Here is a 13,856-nt window from a genome sequence, read left to right on the forward strand (position 1 = left end):
GGAAGGAAGGAAGGAAGGAAGGAAGGAAGGAAGGAAGGAAGGAAGGAGATGAGGGGCAGTTTAGCACAATGAACAAGCCTGCTGTCTGTCAGATTGTCCACGCCAGGGGTTTGGGGCCCACTTCCTTTCCAGAGGCTTTGAGGTGCACAGTAGAGACAATGCCTTCATTTGCTGAGGCATCTCCTTAGCCTCACTTCCCAAGCCTCTGTGGCAGTCACTAGTGGACGTACAGAAATGGCCCCAACTGCCAGCTGATTTAGCACCACGGTAGTTGTAGTCCCTGAGCTCAGAGAGGCCTGTGACTCTTTCAATATTATCTTTCAGACGATTAGACATATATCGCCTTTATAAAATGCCTTACCTTTAATCACACTGTGGAAAGCAAGGAATAGAAAGAGGAATAGCATTACTCCTTTCCCTAAAGATGATTTAGTAAAGAGACAATGTGTGTGTGCGTGTGTGTGTTCGTGAGTAGTATCACTAGGCTTATGTAACTGTGTTTCCCAAAAAAAAGGCAAATGAAGAATAAGACCAAATATAACTTTCTTCTAGAAAAATTACTTCTCAGATGGATAGGAGATGGTTATTTTTATTCATATTAATTCAATGAATATCGAGCATCTACTACAAGCAAGACTGTAGCCCTTGATTCCTGGAACCCCCCACCTTGGACACACACAGACAGAGATACACAGATTGAGTAGGCATGGAGGCACCATGACATTTCTGAAGAGTACACCAACATCGTTGAGATGGGTGATCCACTAGAGTTTTAGTCTCTGTAATGCATTGTTATTACTATCACCATTTATGGGGCACCATGGCCAAAGAATTTGTCACCTAGTGGTCACCCTACTGCTCATAAGCTTATCTAGGTCCATCGGATCGTAGCTTTAGAGCTGGGAAGGGCCTCACTGGTCATCTCCAACTCCCTCTTTTTACAGATGAGTAAATGGAGATCAAGGGAAGTTAAGTAAGTGACTTCCCCAAGGTCACATAGGTAGGTAGCATGGTATTTGAACCCTGCTCTTTCTAGGTGACTCAATCCATTGCCAATACTGTTAAACTCCTGTCTGGCATAGAAGAACCTATAGAAGCTTATAGTCCCCTGGCATAGCCTTAATGAACCCAGAGTAACCACCATGCCATGACTGGAGCAGGGCTTTGTAGAGAAATACTACTACTCAAACTCCCAGAGACTTTGTGACTGCAAAGTCTTACTACTCCTAAAAAGTACTACTGCTATTCCTATAAATTCACTTTAATAGAGCATTTTAAGGTTTACATGGAGCTTTCTTCACAGAAACCATATAAGACTAGTAGTTCACACATTATCATTTTACAGATAAGGAAACTGAGGCTGAGAGATAAAGGGATTTGCCTGTGATTACACAGCTCAAGCATATAATCATAGCATAATAGAATCAGTTCTCTGCTGCTTGGCCTAACAATTAACACCAAGAAAACACAGGTGCTCCATCAGCCACCACCACACCATCCACATGTGGCACCATTTGTTACAGCAAGTGGAGAAGGTTTGAATGCTGTGGATAAGTGCACTTACCTTGGTAGCACACTTCCCAGGGATGTACACATTGATAATGAGGTTGATGCACACATTGCCAGAGCTAATTCAGTGTTTGGGAGGCTCCAAAGGAAAGAGTAGGAAAGAAGGGGTATTAGACTGACTACCAAACTGAAGGTCTACAGAACCATTGTGCTGACCTCATTGTTGTATGCCTGTGAAACCTGGACAGGTACCAGCATCATGCCAGGAAATGGAATCGCTTCCATTTGAACTCTTGGGAAGTTTCTGAAGATCACCCGGCAGGATAAGGTACCAGACACTGAGGTCCTTTCTTGAACTAAACTGCCAAGCATTCAGACTCTGCTTCAGATAGTGCAACTCTTATAGGCTGACAATGTTGTTCAAATGCAAAATGTCCACTTGCCAAAAAGACTATTTTATAGAGAACTCACACAGGGCAAGCATTCACATAGTGGTCAGAAGTGATACAAGGACACTCTCAAGGTCTCTCTTAAGAATTTTGGAGTAGATTGTGTGACATGGGAGACACTGGCACCAGACCGCTCAGCATGGCATGCCCACATCAGAGAAGGTGCTGTGCTTCATGAGCAAAGCAGAATTGAAACAGCTCAAAGGAAACACAGGATGCGCAAATTTAGAGTATCCACCCCAAATGTTCACGCAGACTATTTACGCCCAATCTGTGGTAGGAGAGGAAGCGACCAGGGAGGGTGAGAGCTGGGGTTTGAACCCTGAACCCCGACTTTTGCTTTTTACTTACTTTGAAAGACTGAATTTTCACCCTTTTACCAGCACAAAAGCTCATATTGGTCTGATAAGTCACCGTCGGACACATAGAAACTTGAGTCTAGCAGAGCGGTGTCATTTTGGTCCTCTTTGAGAAAGAAGGACAACAACCAACCAATCAATAGACTTTTCAACGATGAGCAACCTTAGAGTTAAGTCCAATCCCTCTCGTGTCAACAGATGAAGAAACTGAGGCTAAATGAAATTAAGTAACTTTCCTAAGGATTCAGTGGCTCTCATCAGCTAGGGTAGGGAAAATTAAGAAAATTAAGGCAACTAAGAGAAAGACTTGCACCTAAGAATAGTAGGTCACCACTGCTAACACTTTGTCATTGATTTTTACATGGCCTTTGAAGAAGTATTTCTGCTAAGTTCAATGTGACAATCTTTTAAAATTATTCACCATGCATTAACTGTGAAATGACCAAACAGCAAGCTGGCTTAGTATGCAAACAAAACCTTACCACTGCAACAGATTTATAGAAAAGAAATGTCATTTTTTTAAAAGGCTTAATTATCATTTTCTTGCAGAAATTTGCCCCCAAGACTCAGCAGTAAATTTGATATCTGATGTTGGGTTTGGGAGGTTTTTAGAGGAATTTGTGCTGGTAAAAGGGTGAAAATACAGTCTTTCAAAGTAAGTAAAAAGCAAAAGTCGGGGTTCAGGGTTCAAACCCCAGCTCTCACCCTCCCTGGTCGCTTCCTCTCCTAACTTTAGACATATCACTTAGTTTCCATGGCTGCAAAAATGGACGTGACAATACCAGAAGCAGATGTATCACCTCAGGTGACAGAATGTACTTGGAAGGAATTTGAGGCCTGGATAGAAAGCTTGGAGTGCCTGCTTGAACACTTTCAGTTTTTGTGGACAAAAATATTTCCTAAATCTGATTATAAATGAAAAGAGATCTTCAGAGTCAACAAGTAAGGACCCATCATTAGGGAGGGGAAGGGAAAGAAAGAGAAAAGAACAGTTTCTCTTCCTCTAAGAAAAAACTCTTCAAATTTTAGTCTGATATGAGGGACACAACGTTTAGATCTTAGCGACAACAGGAACTTTTCTGAATTTTTTTTCTCATTTGACTTTTTCAGCAAGAAATTTGCAACGACAAACTTTTTTTAATAATCAGAAAATCATTTTTCTTTTGTATGTTATTCAGAAAAAAAAAATTAAAATCCACAACATGGCTACTTGAGTGAAGTGCTCAAATCACTAGTCAAAATGTGAACTTTGATAAAAAATATTGTATTGTCTACCACAGCAATAACATAGTTGCACCCAGCTTTTTAATGGAACTCAGTACAACATTCTCTAAGGCTCTGATGCAAAGTATTGAATTTCTGCAATAAAATTCTCACGGGCAATATACACAGTACAGATATATATATCCTGTCTCTAAACCATGAGAAAGATTCTTCAGAAATGAATGTGATTTCAATTAAAAAAAAAACCGAGGGGCTGCCAGGTAGCACAGCGAAACACCTGGCTGTGTAACCTTGAGCAAGTTACTTAACCCCAATTGCTTAGGGGCGGCCAGGTGGCTCAGAAAGTAAGAGCACAGGCTCCAGTGTCGGGATGACCTGGATCAAATCTGGGCTCAGATACTCAGCACCACACCCAGAAATAACTGGCCGTGTAACCTTGAGCAAGTTACTTAACCCTGATTGCTTAAAAAAAAAAACAACAACTGAGTAAGCCAACCTGAAAAGAGCTAAACACCACTAGCAACAGGTACCAGAAAGTGGGCACCATCTCAGTACCTACTCCTAGAGAGTAAGAAGAACACAGCAAAGTGTTTGGTACATAGCGGATTAATCGGCAGTAGTTGAGTAATAAGTGCTTGTTGAACAGTTGGTTTAAGAGAGAGAGAGAAGGGATTGGACCAATTTTCTCAATTCATGTTCATCATCAGGTTGTTGTTTTTTTAAATCAATGATTTTAAAGTACTTTCAAATAATATAATTTCAGATAGTCTTGTGTGTGGCTGCCTCATCTGTTTTTCTTTGCTCTCTGCTAAAGAGACCTCAGAGATCATAGGAATAACCAGGTTCCTAAAATGCCCCCCAAATCCTTTTTCTGTGTCCAAGTAGATAGACCTGTGATTTCACTTGTTCAGAAATGTCTCTCGACAAATTTCTTTAACTTTCAGCCTTAGAGAGTTATCTAGGTGTTTAAGGGACCACTGTATTCACACAGCAAGCTTATGTGTCAGAAACAGGATTTGAACTTGTCTTTCTGACTCCCTGTCTCTCCTGGCAGTGACAAAAAGAATAATTAATAATTCTATCCTGTGCCTATTTGGATTATGTCATAGCATATCTGCAATTGCCCCAAAAGGCTAAGGGAATTATTTCTAATAAAGGCTTCAGGATTTCACACCTACCTCTGCAAGGGGTTGGACCCCATCCACAGGGAACATCATAATCCTACAGGAGTCTTCTGATTTCTCCTTCTGCATGTTTTTGTGTGTGTGTGGCATATTCGAAATGACGCTACCGATTGTGCCTTAAATTCTAACCTGAGTCTTCCAAGACAGAGAGTGAGCTACCTTTCCATACAATGAGTCAGACAGAGTTCAGTCCAAGATTGCAAAGAGTCATGTATTGAATAAAGGTCCCAGACTCTGGAGAAACCAGGTTCTACCAATCCGGGGCTGCCTTTCAAGGCAGCATCTGTGCTTAGCATATGGCAACTATTTATTATAGCTCGAGAAACAACAATTCCCATGATAACTGGTTCTCGTATATCAGGATGCCTCAGTCACAGTTTCCCACAACAATCTGCTTGTCTGGTATGTGTGTGCCAATGCCACCACAGTCCAAGCAGACAGTTGTCTACATTTAGTCATTTACTGAGGGTAAACAGACATGACTTGAGTGATGGGAGGGGAGGGAGCGAAAGAGAAGAGAGGGAGGGAGGAAGGGAGGGAGGGAGAAGAGCTGCTAATTTAGTCTGGCTTGAACAGTGAACTGTGAAAGAAGGCTCAAATACTAAGTGGGCAGTATTTACAAAGCCCCCCCACTCCCCAGCCCACCTGCTCCATACATACACCCTTTGCCTTTCTCCCAGGACCCATATTGAGACCACTGGTGTTTCCTATTTGCTGAAGTGCCGGGAAGGATCTGTTTGTTTGTTCCAAAGATGCCTGGTCCTCTCTTTTTTATATCAGCACCCCATTAAGGAAGAGAATAGGCTGCTTAACCTACCTGCAGCAGCTTGATGAAGCAAGCTCAGGGCCTAGGGTGTACTTTACCAAAGACATCCTTTCAACCAGAACTTGGATGATGGGAAAGGAAACACATGGGTATCTTTGCAAAAGCCATAATTTGTGGTAAAGTCACCTCTCCAGCTTTCAACTCCCCAATTATCCACTCTGACCCCTCACATTAAGTAGGTTTAATTGTCAAAGGCAAAAGAAATGACTTGGCCGCTTCATTAAACTCACTTTTGAAGTACATTAAAAAAAAAATGTCAGTAGCTTTGTCTATAGCTCCTAGCATGCATGTTGTTTATCTCTTCTTGAACCCCCATATACCCCCAGGTTACTGATTGCAGCCTGATATGAATGCAAGATTGTGTTGATTCGATATATAATTGCACTTAAAACTGGGTTCAACTGTAATGCTTTTTATATTTGATTTTGTACCAACAATTTTCAGCTCATCCAGTGGAAAGCCGCCCCTTACAGCAGATGAATATGTAATTAGTAGAAATAATGGAGCCAGAGTCAGCTGCAAAAGCCACTTCTTTGCCTAAATGTGTGAGGACTCCAGGCCGGGGCACTTTATTTGGTTGCCACATTGTTAAAGTCTATTAAGTTAAATTATGAGAAGTGTTTTGAAGTCTTTGACACAGAATTTGAAGCGGCTCCTTCCTTATTTGCATTTCGGCATCTATCTGGGTGGAAGACTTCTTTCCCCATGAATTAGCAACTAGGGAAAACAAACTGTAATAGAGAAACAAATACTTATTTTGAGCACTCACTCATGCAAACACCCCACCTTTAAAAAATGCATGCATATTCTCCAATACCCCCCCAAACCCACTATCTGAATTTCCTGACTAATTTATTCAAAGAACATAATTGGTGTATCCCCAACTGTTGGATAATTTGCAGTTGGAAATGCATTTGCTTGGCTTCTTCTCACTGGTGGCCGCTGACAAAGTGTCAAACCAAGGGGCCTTTGATAGTTGTTTTGTGTGTGTATGCATGTTCCTGTATGCCCGTGTGTTTGTGTGTAACATCCAAGCACATGCCGTTTATTTAGATTTCAACACATACTGTGGAGATTTTTTTTTCTAATAAAAGGAATTATCCTAGAGCTTTGCATTTAAAATGTAAATCTGGAGAGGGCTGGCTGAATGCTAGACAGTTTTCCCATTGGGGAATACATTAACTATTGGCGTGGCAATAAATCGGCCTCCCCCTTAATATAATTCAGCTTCAGAAAAGACATTGCAGAAGGAATCAGTGGGATAGATGGGGAAAATGTCACTGAGTACAGACATGTATCTGCGTGGTGAACTGAATGCGAAGAGAATTTAAATGTCATGGAACAAGGGTCTCAAGTTTGAATGCTGTACCTCCTCCCCACCCCCAAAGCATGGAGCCCGCTTAACACAAATTTGACTGAAATCATCATGGCTTTTCTCGCTCAAGTCATATATCATGGGATATAGAACCAGAAAGCATCAGGGTTCATCTAGTCAAACTTCCTCATATTATAGTTGAAGAAACTGAGGTCACACCACCAGCTATGGCCAGAGGTAGGTTTCAAACCTAGGTCTAAAGTCCATTGTTCCTTCCACTCTACCACTGTCCGGGACAACCTCCCAGCTGGCACTTTATTGCAACTGTTGGCCTCTCGCTATTGTAGCTGGCTACCATTTTGTATGAGATTTTAAGGTCTGCAAAATGCTTTGCATTATCTCATTTGATCCTCACAATAACCCCGCTATTGTTATCCCCATTTTACAGAAAAGGAAACTGAGGCAAACTATGATTAAGGGACTTGCTAGTAAATATATTGGGCTAGTTGTGAACTAAGTAAGGTCTTCCTAACTCCAAACCCCATTCTCTGTGTCATTATTATTTCCAACTAACTGTAAGTAACAGTTATGGTAGCAGCATAGATGAAATCACTCAAATGAACTTTGAAGCGTGAAATTCAAATAAAAAATTATGGAGAACCTCCTATTATAATGACAAGCATGTTTGTGTTTGCAAAGGGGGAGGGAGGAACTCATTAAAGCTTCGTGTGGAGCCATAGAATTTAGTGGAAAGCTAGGTGGCTGGATGGATAGAATGCTGAACCTAGAATCAGGAAGACCTGAGTTCATACCCAGCCTCAGACACGTATTAGCTGTGTGACCCTGGGCAAGTCACTTAACCCTGTTTACCTCAGTTTCCTCATCTGTAAATTGAGCTAAAGAAGGAAATGGCAAACCACTCCAATAACTGCCAAGAAAATCCCAAATAGAGTCAACAAGCAGAATTTAAACTTAGATCATGAGTTGTTACTAGGATGTGCAGAAGAAAATCTGAATCAGTGTTATTTTATACTTTGAGATCCAACAGTATCTTAGGGGGTGAAAAAATAATGGATCAGAAATCAGGAGATTGATATTCTAGCCCCAGCTAAGTATCTAACCAGCTCTGTGACTTTAGGCTTCAGTATTCTCTCTAAAGTGTTACCAATTCAATTCCATTGAAAAAGCACTTGTTAAACACCTACCGTGTGCCAAGCACAATACTAAATCCTAAAAATACAGACAGCCAGCACCAGCACAGCTCAAGAAAGTCGACTGTTAAATTTTCATTGTGAGCATTTATACCTTCGAACTCAGCAAATGCTCCAAATCACGGTTTGAGCTACTGTTTTGTTGATTATTTAAACTTAAGAACATGATTGGGAGGGGTGGGAGGGGGAAATGTTAATAATACAGATTAAATATAGAAATCCACTATGTTTGTTTTATATTTTCAGAGAGCTGGTTGTTAAACATTTACCAGAACACCCTCTGCATACAGAGACAAAAACAACATAATTCCTGGCCTCAGAGAGTTTATATTTATACCAGTGAGAAACAACATGTATACAGATAAATAAAAATATATAGGATTATAGATTCGGAGCTGGAAAGAATGGCAGAGGCCATCTGGCCCAACCTCTTCATTTTACAGATGAAAAAACAGGCCCAGGGAAGTTAATTGACTTGTCCAAGGGAACACAGGTAATAAGTGTCAAAATCAGGATTTGAAACCAAGGCCTTTCACTCTGGAGTTAGTGCTTTTTGTCCTATACTAAACATGAAGGGTGTAGGGGAGGGTGTAGGGGAGCATTAACAACTGGGAGGAACCAGGAAAGGTTTCTTATATGTAGGATGGCCACCAGCTCCAAAAATATATCATGGCCCCATGAGGAGGGTTGTCAGTCCAGCAGGAGTCTGCCGGATGTTTTCTCTCTTCACCCTTCTGACCTTCTACTGTTCTCTTCCCCATCCCCTTTAATTATCTTCCCCTAAAAGCCCAACTCAGAGGCCTTATTATGAATTCTTAAAGATTCAGCGGTTTTCATACTTGAAATCTTCATCTTAATTGAAAAGAAACCAAGGCCTTTTTATAAAGCAGACAAAGGAAATTCATAGACCCTAATTTTTTTTTCTAGTTGTAGTTTATCTATAACAAGCTGAAAACCACAGTCTCTCAAAATAAGCAAGGAGAGGGGTGGGGGATGGTATGTGAATTTTCTTCCTTACTCCCTACTCTACTTCTCCCCCTGAGTATTCTGTTTTCTTGGGGGTAGGATATTTTCTTTTTTCTTCTTGGTACAGGAAACTATCAAATATGGTGTCCTTGGGCCTTATGGGAGTGTTCAGATTGTGTCCAGAATGCCTGGGAGCCAGTTATGTTTTGATGAGAAACCCTGTTTAATGTGCTCCATTAGAAGCGACTGCTAAATGTGGCTCGAGAAAAGCACGGTCTGTTTTGTGCTGGGGAATTAAATCATGCTCGTTTGGATACATGGCTGGCACAGGTTCCCTCTGCTGCTGGCAGTAAGGCTCAGCAAATCTCATTATGAGATTTGGTATAGACAAGGCAACCAGCAAGATTTTTTTCTCCTTTTTTTTCAATTATTCATTAAAATACAGTTGATGTAGTGAAGCCAGGGCCTAATTGCCCAACCTAATTTTAGTATCACCCCCCAGGGGGTAGATATTCTGTTTTGACTGTATGATTATGATTATTATTATTATTTTTAATTCTAGGCTAAATGAAACAGATGCTTCTCAATAAACTTCTTTGGTAAACACACTTGGATAATCCTCAGCATGACTGTAAATGTCTACAGTGTGGGAAAGACAGATGTAGTCATAATGATCTAAGGGTCCTGAGCATGAAAAATACAGTTAGGGCCTTTGATAGCAGGAGGAGGGTAGGGAAAGAAAGAGCAGAATGGATCCTTTTTGTCACAGTTCGTTCCTGGTCTTGATGAGGTAATGTGACGCAGAGGATGGAGAACAAGGAAGGTGTGAGTTTGAATCCCACCAATTATTTATATGCATATATTTATGGTGTATGTGTGTATGTGTATATATATATACACATATACAAACACATATATACATACCTACCTACATATATATGTGTATATGTATATTATATATATAATGCACGCACACACATACACACATATATATAGGCTATGAGACATTGGTCTCCTGTATGCTCATAGGTAACTCTGATGAAAATAAGATTTAACATATATGCAATGCCAAAAGATTTGTTACATGCTACCATTAGGCTGTGAGCTTCTTAAGAGGAGGGCCTGGGGATTTTTTGGGGGGGCTTGCTGTTCTCTGTGTTTCTAGCACTTAGTACAGTGCCTAGCACATAGTAGGTGTTTAATTGCTTGTTGACTGACTGTGTGTGCTTTACATATGAATCTGCATTGGTAGAGTTTCCTCAAGGAGAAGGTCCTTCAGATCCATACCTAAACAAAACAGAAAGAACATTTCTGGTCCATGTTCATCCATGGAATGATTCAAAGTCTGTTCTAGTTTGAAGGGGAGAGGATGGGGAACAATGGTTGGAGTTGGGGAAGGGGAAGAGAAAAGACTTTGGTTGTGTTTTCATTTGGTTTGAGTTAAATTCCCTTTTGTAAAGAAATAAGGCATAGCAAAGCCTGGTGGAACACATAAGAATGAACCAGTTACATGTAATTCCATGTTCTGCCCTCATTCCTCTCACAGCCCATTGCACAAATTGGGTATTTCCCCTTCTTACAAGAAAGGGAGCACAAAGGAGTAGGAATCTAGCTTTGAGCACCCTTTTCCAAAGTGATTCTCTGCCCCACACAACCTCTGTCTCCCTCTTTCCAAAAGATGTGTCCCTCCAATAAATCCAATGATAGACATTAGAGGTCTTCTCGAACAAAATCAGAGGAAAAAAAAGTAGAACGGTTAAGCATAACCTTGGAAGAATGGTTGCTGTTGTTTTGTCCTTCATTCTCAAGGAGGACCATGACCTCAGGGAGGTGAGTTAAAAGTTATTCACATTGCCATTTGGGCCTTGGGAAAAATCTGGAAAATACTACTTTCATGTATTACAGACTTGAGAACAGAACCAGAAACCGGATAATAACAATAGCTAATATTTTTATCATGCTTAAAGGCTTACAAAGTGATTTACATACATTATCTTTTAATGAACATTGCTATCTTGTAAAGTAGGTACAATTATGTCTCCATTTTACAAATGGCGTCATTTGACTTGCCCAGGATCCCATAACTAACAAGTATATGAAGCAGGATTCAAACCCAGGTCTTCCAGGGCTCTTTTCACTATTCCACTCAGCCTTATTTGGAGCTTCCCTAAAAAAATGCCTGTGATCTGAAAACTGGCCCTGGATTTGGTGTTCAAGCAATGGAGTAACCATGTCATGATTTTTCTTAGTGCTCCTAACCTGCGATTTCAATGAGATAAGGAAGTTCCAATGAGGAAACTCCATTTATCCATACAAAGTGGCAACCTTCCTGAAACCAGCAGTCTTAGAGAGATGCCTGGGCCATGTTGTTGTTTTTCTTCTTCATTCTCAAAGAGAACCATAATATTAGGGAGGTGATATCACAGCATGCAAGTGAATTGGATTTAAGTAAGACAGGGCTGTACAAAATTTCCAGTTTCACTCCTCCAGAGCCATCTGGGTCCAGTGGCAAGACACAGATCAAGATGACTGGAGATGGATGGCCCTGGATGCAGTAGGAGACTTTTTAAGGTCTTTGACTGGCTCAAGGTTACATACCTAGAATGTTTTCAAGGCAGGGCTTGAACCTAGGTCTTTTGCCACTATGTTGGGGGAATGATGTCCATTGAAAATGAAAATTTACATAGATGTGGCAGAGGTCACACACACACACACACACCCTCTCACAGTTCCACAACATAGAAACCAAATAAATCAGAATTTCTTGAGAATTTTTTGTTTAAAAAAATGTCATTTTGGGGAGAGCTAGGATAAGGCTCTCCCCAAAGAGGGGTGAGCTAACCACTCCTGAGGGTAAATATATACCCAGGGCCCTCCAGCTGTTATATGTAACCTGCTCTGACTTCTTTCTCCTGCCTCATATATAATATTATGCAATAATTATATGATGACTCAAAACTCGTTCATATTCTTTAGGGTGTGATTTGTCCAGTTAGCCCTTAATGATGCCCAATTCCTTTTGCTGTTCTCTAAATTAATTTAGACTGACGTTTTTTTAAATCACCTCTGGTTTTGTTTCCACCTACAACAATGTGCCTTTACATTTCCAGCTTCCCACTGAGGCTGGGAAATTCCCATTAATTCTTTCTTTTCCATTTTCCACACCCAAAGCCTCGCTCCCAGCCCTCTTGGCTCTTCTGCCAGTTTCCCTTCAAGGAAAGAAGAAGCAAGGTCCAAGAGATGGGTTCTCAAGCTGGGGTCTGTGAACTTGGTTTAAAAAAAAAGTTGATAACTATATTTCAGTATAATTGGTTTCCTTTGTAATGCAGTGTGTGTGTATAAACACGCACATACATCGCATATTTTATATATATATATATATGTGTGTGTGTGTGTGTGTGTATGTACACATATATATGTAAAACCATATTATTGAGAGCTTTCCATAGCCTTTACCTGACTGCTGAAGTACCCCAAGTTGTCTCAAAAGTCAACAGGTGCCTACTACAAAAAAAAAGAGTTATGAACCCAGGGATTAAAATTAAGTGGTTCAAGAGTACTGCACAATTCAAGACATATTCTAGACATTAGTGTTGATACCTGTGGGATCAGTGGTGGGCCTGAAGCCAGATTTCCTACAGGTCTAGGGGAATATGCTCCCATTGGAAAAATCCCAAGGTCGATCAGTAGCCTGTTTGTGACCTGGGACCTGGATCTTAGCTCTCCTACTAAGGATGTTTTTTCTTGAATCTCAAGAATTGTGTGACCCTGGACAAATCACTTAACCAATTCTTGCCTCAGTTTCCTCATCTGTAAAATGGGGATAATAGCTTAGCCCAACACCTGGCACATAGTAGGTGTTATGTAAAATGCTAGCTGTTCTTATTAGCAAAGTTAGAACTTGACCTGAGATCCAAACATTATGGCACACTGCCTCCCTGGGAGAATATCCTCCTTCCCCTCTTCTTCCCCTCTCTCTACCCCCCTCCTTCCCACCACCACTCCCCATGTACCCACACAGACAGATGAAGAACATCTGTGGCCTAGAGGATTAGGGAACGCGGGTAAAAAGACTGGCAACTCCCCAGTGATTATCTGAGCCGGGACTGGAAGGCACATTGGTGAGTGCAGGGTGGAGACACTGCCTTTCACTGGCAGTGGATAGAGAGAGGGAGGACCAAAGGCAGGGACTTAATTGTGTCTCTAATTTCTGGCTATATGACATGCATAGTAATGGATGGAGACGAGACAGGAACTGTATGAAATACCAGTGGCTTGTCTAGTACCAGAGATGGCATCCCTAAGGGGTCTGATCTATCTTCCCCAGCTTCCTTTGCACCCACTTTCTCTTGAGTGTTTTATTTATTGGTTCAGCTGTGAATTCTCTGACTTGGGTGGAAAGGGGGGCAGGAATGATAACATCCAGGATCCCTCACAAGATGGCAATGGGCACTCTTGAGTGGGGGAGGGACAAAACGTTTCTGATCCACAGTTACCACCAGGCATTCCCCAAGGGGCATCTGTGTGTGTGTGTATGTTGGGGGTGAGGGGAGCTGAAGTGACCTGTGTGGGACTGGGGAAAAGAGGCTGCCGTCTCTGTGACCCCTCAGATGGCCTTGGAAAGCTTCAAATGGACACTGGATGAACTTGTGCAGAATTGGGAAATGCTGTTTCTTTGTGACAGGGGGTAAGCCTGGGTCTCCTGGGAGGAAAGAATAAGAAGAAAAGAAAACCTGGTTTGTCTTACACTTAGCAGCAGCTGTTGAGGTATATAATTAATATACAAACACAGACACACAAAAGCAATGGCGCT

The 13,856-nt window shown here is 41.3% G+C and overlaps 1 protein-coding gene and 1 long non-coding RNA gene across 2 annotated transcripts in view; one reads left to right on the plus strand and one right to left on the minus strand.

Moving 5' to 3' along the window:
- The window catches only part of LOC138147854 (uncharacterized), a 13,114-nt gene extending 8,182 nt beyond the window's left edge, over positions 1-4,932 (minus strand). Inside the window, exon 1 of the long non-coding RNA XR_011164912.1 lies at positions 4,720-4,932. This is a non-coding gene — a long non-coding RNA (uncharacterized lncRNA). The remainder of the gene's footprint in view (positions 1-4,719) is intronic.
- UFC1 (ubiquitin-fold modifier conjugating enzyme 1) overlaps positions 1-13,856 on the plus strand; it is a 428,252-nt gene that overhangs the window by 8,199 nt on the left and 406,197 nt on the right. The window lies entirely within an intron of this gene.

Source organism: Petaurus breviceps, unplaced genomic scaffold (genome assembly GCF_028583685.1).
Source record: "Petaurus breviceps papuanus isolate PSGF00001 unplaced genomic scaffold, PetGlider_PUasm1.0 90808, whole genome shotgun sequence".
Classification (NCBI taxonomy): Eukaryota; Metazoa; Chordata; class Mammalia; order Diprotodontia; family Petauridae; genus Petaurus; species Petaurus breviceps.